General features: G+C 39.7%; 1 protein-coding gene across 1 annotated transcript in view; it reads right to left on the reverse strand.

Moving 5' to 3' along the window:
• The window catches only part of brinp1 (bone morphogenetic protein/retinoic acid inducible neural-specific 1), a 136,404-nt gene extending 131,364 nt beyond the window's left edge, over positions 1 to 5,040 (reverse strand). The window contains exon 1 of the mRNA XM_059357758.1: positions 4,720 to 5,040. The gene's annotated coding sequence lies outside the window, so the exon portion shown is untranslated. The remainder of the gene's footprint in view (positions 1 to 4,719) is intronic.
• Between the last annotated feature and the right edge of the window lie 4,079 nt (positions 5,041 to 9,119).

Here is a 9,119-nt window from a genome sequence, read left to right on the forward strand (position 1 = left end):
GGTTACCACAACTTCACCGTGAAAAATACAGTGAGTTTTCTACTGTTAATTTAAATGTAAATATCAGCAAAAACTGTAATTTAGACTGAGTCGTCCCTTTATTTTTAGGTTCATTGTGTCCTTCTGACATCATAGTATTTCTACATTAATTTTACATGAAAAAAAATGTGTTTTTTCTACAGTTTAAAAGTTTTGTACTATTCCTTGATTTACGCTAATTAAAGGGTATTTCTGATGCAATTTGACAGTGTTTTACTATTTTTTTTACAATTTTCAAATCGCAAGAAGCGCAGTATTTGTTAAAGGTAGAATATATATATATAAATACCAACACCAAAAATTTGGGACAGACCTTTGCAAAAAAACACCATATTTGAAATGTTTTTAATTAAAATTAAGAGTAATGATCCAAAAATTGACCATTCTCTCCAGTTCCATATGAAATATAGGTGCATTAAAAGTCAATGTAATCACGATTAGGTATTTTTTCAAATCATGCAGCCCTGTTTGATCCAATGTTTGACACAGATTTAACAATATCTTACACATGTTTTAACTAACAATTGTTTGTGGATATTCCAGCTATTCCATTCTATAACACTGATGCAAGTTCACAGTAAACACTATACAACTACAAACACATGTTGGCTTTGGATGTTTCGTAGATATGTTAAACACACAGTAAACATGTATGATATATCGACTGAAAAAGATCAGAATCCATACTGCATTTTCCCCAGAATGTATTTGTACAATGACTGCCCACAAAATTACCAAACAGATGCAGATGGAACAGAAAATCTCCACAACAGATTTGCCAATTGCCAAAGCATCGTCACAGCCGCATTTCATCTCCATACAAATTGGAGCCCGAAGATATTTTACGACTGAGAAGACTGTATTTTGTTTAAGATACCTCAGACACAACTTCCAGACTGTGGCAGATCAAATTACATTGCTGGAGGGAACATGGGAGGCAACAGTGAAGCAAATGAAGTTAAAAGGTTCTATGTGTAATCGCCGGCCAGTGCAGACCTCTATTGTTCAGTGATGTGAAAGACCACAGCAAATCAAAACATCTCTCTCCCTCTCCCTCTCACAGCAAAACTGGACAGAAAATTCAAATGGATGTAGAACCACAGCTATCACCTAGCCAGCAAAGACCAAGGCGGTGTCAGGCAAGATAAATTACTCTGGTTATTACTGTGTTGTCAGAGTTATCATATTTTTAAGGAGTAATAACGGAGCTCCCTGGTAGTGCTTAAAGACACGGGGGTCAGGTTTGCAGAGGCTCCATTTAGCATCACTTTTGTATCCGGTGTCTCCTAACTGGCAATGGCCAAATGTTAGGTCAAGATGAATAATTTGCAGAGGACTGTGTGTGGTAACCAAATATGCAAGGTCTGCTTTTGCACATTTGAAAGCAGAGATCTTCAGAGCAAGTATGCATGGAGGATTCAGCGACTGCTTCTGATACATATTAATCAATCTCTGCCAGTACATAGAATAACATCAAAGTGATTGACTGATTTTCTTTTGAACGCTACAATAAATGCTGCAAAAATTATAATTGTTGTATCCAGGGCAAAGCTCTATAACTGCAGCTCCTGCAAATGAACTTAATAATTAATGATTTTTTTTACGTAACATCCTATTCAGGTTCATCAGCAGTCACAAGGCAGGCAGGCCACAATGAGCTTCGCTTACAGCAACTGAAGGTGCATTTTTCTGACAAATAATTGATTTCTGTTTGCTGGTTAACTTTTAATGTGCAATTTATTTCTTGATTGTGTCATATAACAGTGGTTATGTTGACTCGCACACATTTAGAATGTGGTCCCCTTCTGTGAAGAAAGAGAAAGAGGAGGATACTGAGAGATTGGACAGAGGCCACTGAATTCAGATGACAAATTGTGTGTGCCGTTATAGTTGATAACAATAAAATTGTTTTGATGCTTTTCTAAGGCTGCTTTCAGCTCCCCAAAGGCTTCGAGACCAAAATTTGTGTCTGAAAAAAAAACAGAAACTGAAAAAGATAGCGAACAGCAGCAGATGCAACACTGAATTTAAAAACTATGGTTCTCACACAATAAGTCAGTGTTTTTATGCAGTTTATGTGCTGTGCACGGGGGTGAGACTGCTCTACATGAATGTTCTGATGTTTTTAAAGGCCATTGTGAAGAAAAAAAACTGAAACAAAATTTCCTTCTGGAATTGTTAATCAAGGCTTAACATGCTTTAAATTTCATGGTGTGCAAGAATGCAATTAACCACTTGTGATCAGCTACCAACCCGTTAATTATGAGCCTACAGGGTGAGAATTCTTTTTGAACATGGCACCATACAGGCATGGTTAGGCCCCATGTGGTCTTGCAGGGACTGATAGCAGCAGCACATAGGTCAGACAGCCCCTAGTGGAGGTCAAATGATTCAGCCGCCTTTCCCAAATATTGTAAGCTCACCAGCATTTCTGTGAGATTTTGTCACATGTCATTATGTGACCCTGTTGTTTGTTTCCGATGAAAACAGATTTTTTTTTCAAACCTCTTGGGAGGCAGCCTTCTGGCCACTACAGCTGCAGCCAGCCCCCACATAAAAACAATGCCGTGCCAATACAAGAATACAAAGACAGTGACAGAGAGGGAGAGGGAGAGAGAGAGCTGGTGGGTTCTGCCAACACAAGACTAATACTGTTCTCTGTCCAGCACAAAGACAGTTTGTAAATAATATCCTTATCTATACACAAGATACTATAGATAGAACAGCTCTGCGTGCAAAGCGCAGATGCATGAATTCTATCTCCCATTCCTCCTAATTATGTTTATGGGTGTTTATTTCTTCTCCTTTAAAGAATCACAGCCAAATACTTTACAGACAATTCATCAGTAAGTTGCACTGCCAAGGTCTGTAAAAGGACCTCTGCTGCTGAATGCTCTCTTTTCAGTCCTTGAAAGCATCATCAACATTGGGTCATCTAAAGCCATGACACAAATATAGCTTTAAGCTAGTGCTGGCATTTTCATTTTGGCGATGTGATGTGGAATGCCTTCCCTCTGAAAATGATTACATGTTGCCAGCATTTTGCCATTGAAAAGGCCACCAGATTGAATGAGGCATACTGAATGAGGCAGCTTTTCTTCTGTAATTTCCGCTGCGAGTGCACTGCACACTTGGAGACTGCACAATTTTTCTTGTGCTGCACGTTTGGAGACGAAGGCAGAACAATACTGCAGGATGGATTGACTTGCTTTGGGTATAATGTCAATTTCAAACATTAAAGCTTAACTCAAAGTTCAAATTCAGGGTGCAGGATTATTCACAGGCAGATCATTTGTCACCTGTCTCTTTAAAGCCTACACAGTGTTTCAGTCAGACAGAGATCTTGTATTATTTGAAGTCTATTGATTATACATTAAATGACACTAATGTCTTGTGCTTTACACCTGACAATCATTTTTACTTCTATTTTTTTTAATTCTACATCAATGTAGCTAATTAGGGTTGGCTTTCCAAAGAGAAACAATGACAAACAAAACAAAAACTGCACTGGCAGTCATGGAAGTGCAGATAAATGCTTCCGGACCAATTTCAAACAGAAGCCGCTTCTCTAATTTCATAGAGTTGGTGTCAGTATCATACACAGTTATCTTGCCTTTAGCCACATAATGACACCCAGTGTAAAGAGCATGAGCTCCCCTCGCAGTTAGTCAGTGGAACAGCAATCAAAGCAACTTAAGGGAACACGGAATGGCAACTTTGCCTCACTGGTGACACACGCGCGCGCTTGCACGCACACATAGAAATAAAACAAGCATGTACGTGCTTGATTTTTTGCACGCGCAAAAAAAAAAAAGCCACGTAGACTCGCACGGGTACAGAAATACAGATTCGCAGAATTCATTACAGGCAGTAAGTCATCCATAAATCTGCAGGAGAAAAATAATAATAACAGGAAGCATGACCGCAACTCATTCCGTATCCAATATCCAAGCTGGGATGGCACTCACTTTTCCTTAATGGAACATGCAGTTTCCGGGATGAATTGATCAACATGGATGTAAAAAAAAGCCACGACTGGACTGCAAACAGAATTAGCTCGAATACAAATATTGATGCCGACTTGCACAGTGATCTGCAGGCCTGCTAATGCACCTTCACTCTGAATGTTGCCCCTGTAATGCCATTCACTGGAGCCGCGGCAGGTCTGCGTAATATGCGAACCCCCAAAATTCTGAGATCATTGTTTCTCCTAGTGTTTTAATGCTCCTTTCTGCCCGCACTCCTGCAGCATCACCGCGGGAAGATGCTGCCTCACAACGTGCGGACAGAACGCAGTCGAGTGCACATAATCGGGAGAAAAACTAATTTGCATAATGTTTGGAGATGATGGGTTTATATGATTGTAAGAGTCGTGTTGTTATTTTTAATAGCCTCAGATCGCTCCGTCGACATTGAGCCCGGGCGGAGCTTGAAAGCACTTGCACACCGATGATTTAAAAGGTAGCTTCACAGTGTGAAGAACAAATTGCCTCCATCCCGAAAAAGACACCACCGGCCACCTCAGTAACATGCTGACCACGCAACATCGCCATAATTGTGCCACAATATAGCCCTGCCTACCCGACCACTACCTCGTGGTCAGTGATGGACAGAAAAATATATATATATAAAATACCCTCATATTATGTTAGAGGTCCAAGCCGGGATAACCGTACTTACCTAAAACTGACTCTCCCCTCTTAGCTGTATTTGTGGTCCAAGATTTGTTAGTTCTCTAGCCAACAACTTCTGCTGGAGCATATGTATCCAGTGCTCATGCTGGTGGCTCAGTCGGTGATGTTGGATTGCGGATGATTTGGCAATCCTTTTCATGCTCAAGGGAAAAAAATCCTTCGTTTCGGCGTGGTCTCGGGCATTGGCGCGCAGAGGAATAAAGTAATGAAGTCCGTCAGGAGGGGAAGGAGAAAAGGGAGCTCTGGATGTGAGATTTATGCCGACGTGTTTGAAACTGTTCTGCTCTCTTTTTTTTCTCACCGTAGGAGCCGTTTGCGGGTGGAGAGGTGTGGGATGGATATCTAGGAAGGGAGGCTGGGATGCACAGACTGAGGGCGAGAAAGGGGAGGTACAAAGAATACAGTCTCGTATTGTAGAGGACGGTCATGGCAGACAGTAAGGGGTGGGTCTGGACTGGATGAGGCGGAAGGCGAGGGAACTGAGGGTGGATGAGGATAAGAAGCCGTGTCGTGACTTTTCTCTGCTGATTTACACCAAGGCTGTAGTTGACCACCATAGCTTGACTGTGACTAATTAGGTGGGGGCGAAATCGGGGAAAGATCTAAGCCTAAGAGCTGATACGAGTTATGATTTAGTTATGAGATATATCTTTTTTAAACTGAAACCGCAACAAAGTGAGAAGGCGGTGAGTGGCAGAGAAGGTGCCACACTATGCCACGTGTAGGCTGTGTACTTTGCATAAGATACAACGTGACTGTATGACTCTTAATGTAAAGTTGAAAAGACTCCCCGTGAAACTCTCTTCTAAAATCCCCCATAGATCAGGTCTGTGGAGTCTGTTCAACTTTGAATGGAACACTGGTGGTTGCTGTCCATGGTACTGAAACACAACTAACGAGTATAAGGCTGATGGCTGCTGTCCATGGTTCTGAAAAGCATATAACTAAATAGTTTGATTCTGTCCATGGTGCTGAAAGACAATTTTTTTTATCCTGGTGGATGCTGGACCACAACTAACATGTATAATTATTTTGGTACATGCTGTCCATGGTGTTGAAAAATGGCAAAGGGGAGAAATTCTGGTTGTTGCTATGCATGGTGCAGAAACGCAACTTAAGAGGCCAACATTATTGATGTCGAGGTTACATCAATACACAAGGGGCAAAAAAAGACCAAAAAAGTCAAAAAAGGTTTTGTCTTGTTTCTTGAAATTTGGGGGATTAAACAAGTTAAATTTATAGTTAAAAGAAAATTTTAGCTTTTACGGTTGATTTTGACATTTCTAGAGTCCATATTCTTAAATTTGACCATTTTAGGCCAAAGACATAATACAAATAAAGGGATTAAGTGTTTATGCAGATTTTTGGCATTGAAGGGAAGGCTCTTTACAATTAAACAATTTTAAAGAAAATAAATGCTTACATTTAAATTAATATAAAGAATGTGTGGAAAAACAAAATATTAAAAGCTTCTTTTTTTGCTTAAGTCAAATGTGTTAGAGTGATGGGATTGCATGAGGGACTCAGGAACTCAGGAAGTTTTTTCTAAAATCTTGGCTATGGCGCTGATGACTGCAGTGTATTGAAAACAATACTGGTGTGACAATAGCACTAAGGATTTAGAAGCTTATTGAGACATGGTGCATAATGGTACACAATGGTGCATAATTTTAGGGAACCATTTAAAACCACACTGCAAGAGAACCATTGTCTCAGTCTACTGTGTTGTTATCTATGTCTTCTGCTTTAGACATTGATTCACACACATGCATGAGCAAGCGTGTGACATAATATAATCAATTTATGAATCATACATTTATCATTTGCTGCTTCATGATGTACATGCTGCTGGCTTGTTAGTAGCTCATTCATTACTGACTACTTGCTTTACTTATGGTGTTGAGCAAGATGGTAATGTGAGAAGATTTTGTCCCTCTACTCCATTTTTAAAGAGTTGGAATAAATCAATCAAATCCAAAACAAAGGCATTAGTAAAGAACCAGTATTTCAGTTCTTGTGGGAAATAACATGGTTGATAATTTATGACTTATGATTATTATGAGAATAAGCATGGCAATGCATAAGCATTGCCATGCTATTAACTACAAAAACAGCCAGATTCCAATTTATTTGGGTAAAACCCCACAATAAACTACTATTACAACAACTACTACTTTTACTAATAGCCATTATATTACCGGGACAATAAAACCACTATGGTAAGTGAATCACTTACCACTCAAGAATTTCAAGAGTGTGTGTGCTTGAAAGGATGAGTGTATGGCCTGCAGAAATCTGTTTTTATCCACCTTAGAATGTCAAAATGATGAAAAACAGTGAACACTGTCAATTTCATTTAATTTTTCAGTTATAATACATGACAAAAATGACAAGTTGTGTAGACAAGTCCTCCTCAGGTAATTATAAATTACCCCTCTACGTTTAATGTTAGTGCCACCTGTTCCTGCCTTTGATTCTAGCTACTGGAGATACTATATTCCACAGCTGTGCTGTATTATTGAACCCCAAATAAACATATGGATAAATGATAGACTTAATATCATCCTGGTGGCACAGCAGCTGAAACTTTGCCTCAAACCATTTTTGGTGAGGTTGTTTAAAATGTAAGGTTCCTCCTCGGCAGTATATTTCCCCATAAAGTTTAAAAGTTGAGCTAGTTTCGAAGGCTGATTAAGAGACACAACATAGTGTAATGTGATTATCAATGCATGGGTTTGATTATGTCACTTTTTATTTAGTTGAACTCACTGTCACATTCAGGTTTTCCCCTTCTCTGAAAAAGTAATTGGTTTCTCAAATGCAATTCAGAGACACACTGCTGCATTGACATGATACAACATGATAGATTGAAAGGGTATATTACAGTTTTATACATTTTAATGCACCTACGTGTATTATTTAACATCACAATGGAAGTTATCGAAAGAACATAAATGGAAATCCCTATAAATTTCCATTTCCTATCTAGTAATCCAACATTGGCTGATATATGTGACAGCGCCTACCAGTTATATGTTATATCGTTCATTGTAGCTTAAAGCTCAAATTTTAAAAATAGATAACGTTTGGATTGATTTTGACACAACTACATCCATTGTGACCACAGACAGCTTTGCAACTCCACTAGCTCTCCAATGGTCCACTTGCAGTCAAGTGTTTGAAGCATCCACCAATGGGCAAAGAACCTGGCTGGACCAGCACTGCAAAGAACTCAATGAGGCTAAATGGATGAATGGGGCCATTACAGAGTCATTAGCCTGGAAGTGGCGGTGACACGTGACAAGCTGCCTTTGCAATAGTAGACATAAAATACTCCAGGGATCATTGAAGTCGTTACATTCTATAATTCTATTGGCCGTAGCTTTTAATTAGAAACTTCCCTTCGACTTCGTTAATCAGGATATCCGGACACTTCTCTGACCAGCCATACCTTTTGTTGTAGCTTAAAAACCCCTTCAAACAAAATCAGCTTATCTATGATATATAAGCCACAGTGTGTACTTGCATCTGTATGTCAGCCAGGGCTACATCAAACACACCACAGGAAGAAATGTACTTCATGTGGGGTTTCAGGTATGCTTTTTTTTTTGTGTTATTGCGGCTGGTGCAGAAGTACTGTACGTGTGGTATGAGCACAGTGGTCATGAATGCTATAGTGAACCATGAATTCCACTGTTGCACTGAGTACACCTGTCTGATGAAATGTGCAGTACTGTGTGTGGTTGGGTGATGTCAAGCAGAGTGTTGGTAGGATGCATATTTTAAATGCCCTTATCTCCAGAGAGGAAGTGCTGGTGAGGGACTGTTGGCTACTAAACTAAAAGCAAAAAGAAGGATTAAAAAGAGGAGGGAAACAGACTGGAAAGAAAGAAAAATCTGGCAAGAAAGAAAGGTCTATAAATTATTTGGAAAAATGTGAACTGAAGTCCACTGTGGAGCACACAATCACATTCAAACCAAAATATCCTGTTTTTGAGTGCACCAAACTTCCTTCTGAACAGGTAACTTCAGATTAAGAGCTCACAATCTCTTGTTTGTGCTCGTCAGTAGTTGGCGATGACAGCCACCTGGTGAGCAAACAGGCTTCTTGGGCATTTGGCATAGCGGGTATTAGAGATAAAATGAGGTGCTCTCTTGTGCTGATTCCACATCACCTTTCAGACAAATCACTTCAGGGAAAGTGTGCCCTAGGCAGAGCCCACAGCACGGCAGTTCTACAGGCGTATGAAGGTTTTATCGATGAATTAGGATGAAAACAAAAATGAAGCTCTTGAAGTCCAACATGAAGTACACTGTACTGTTATTTTCTGCAACAGCATATGTATTTCCTCTGTAAATGAAATGCCCCACTAGCAGCGAAGTCTA

This window comes from Centropristis striata, chromosome 19 (assembly GCF_030273125.1).
Source record: "Centropristis striata isolate RG_2023a ecotype Rhode Island chromosome 19, C.striata_1.0, whole genome shotgun sequence".
NCBI lineage: Eukaryota > Metazoa > Chordata > Actinopteri > Perciformes > Serranidae > Centropristis > Centropristis striata.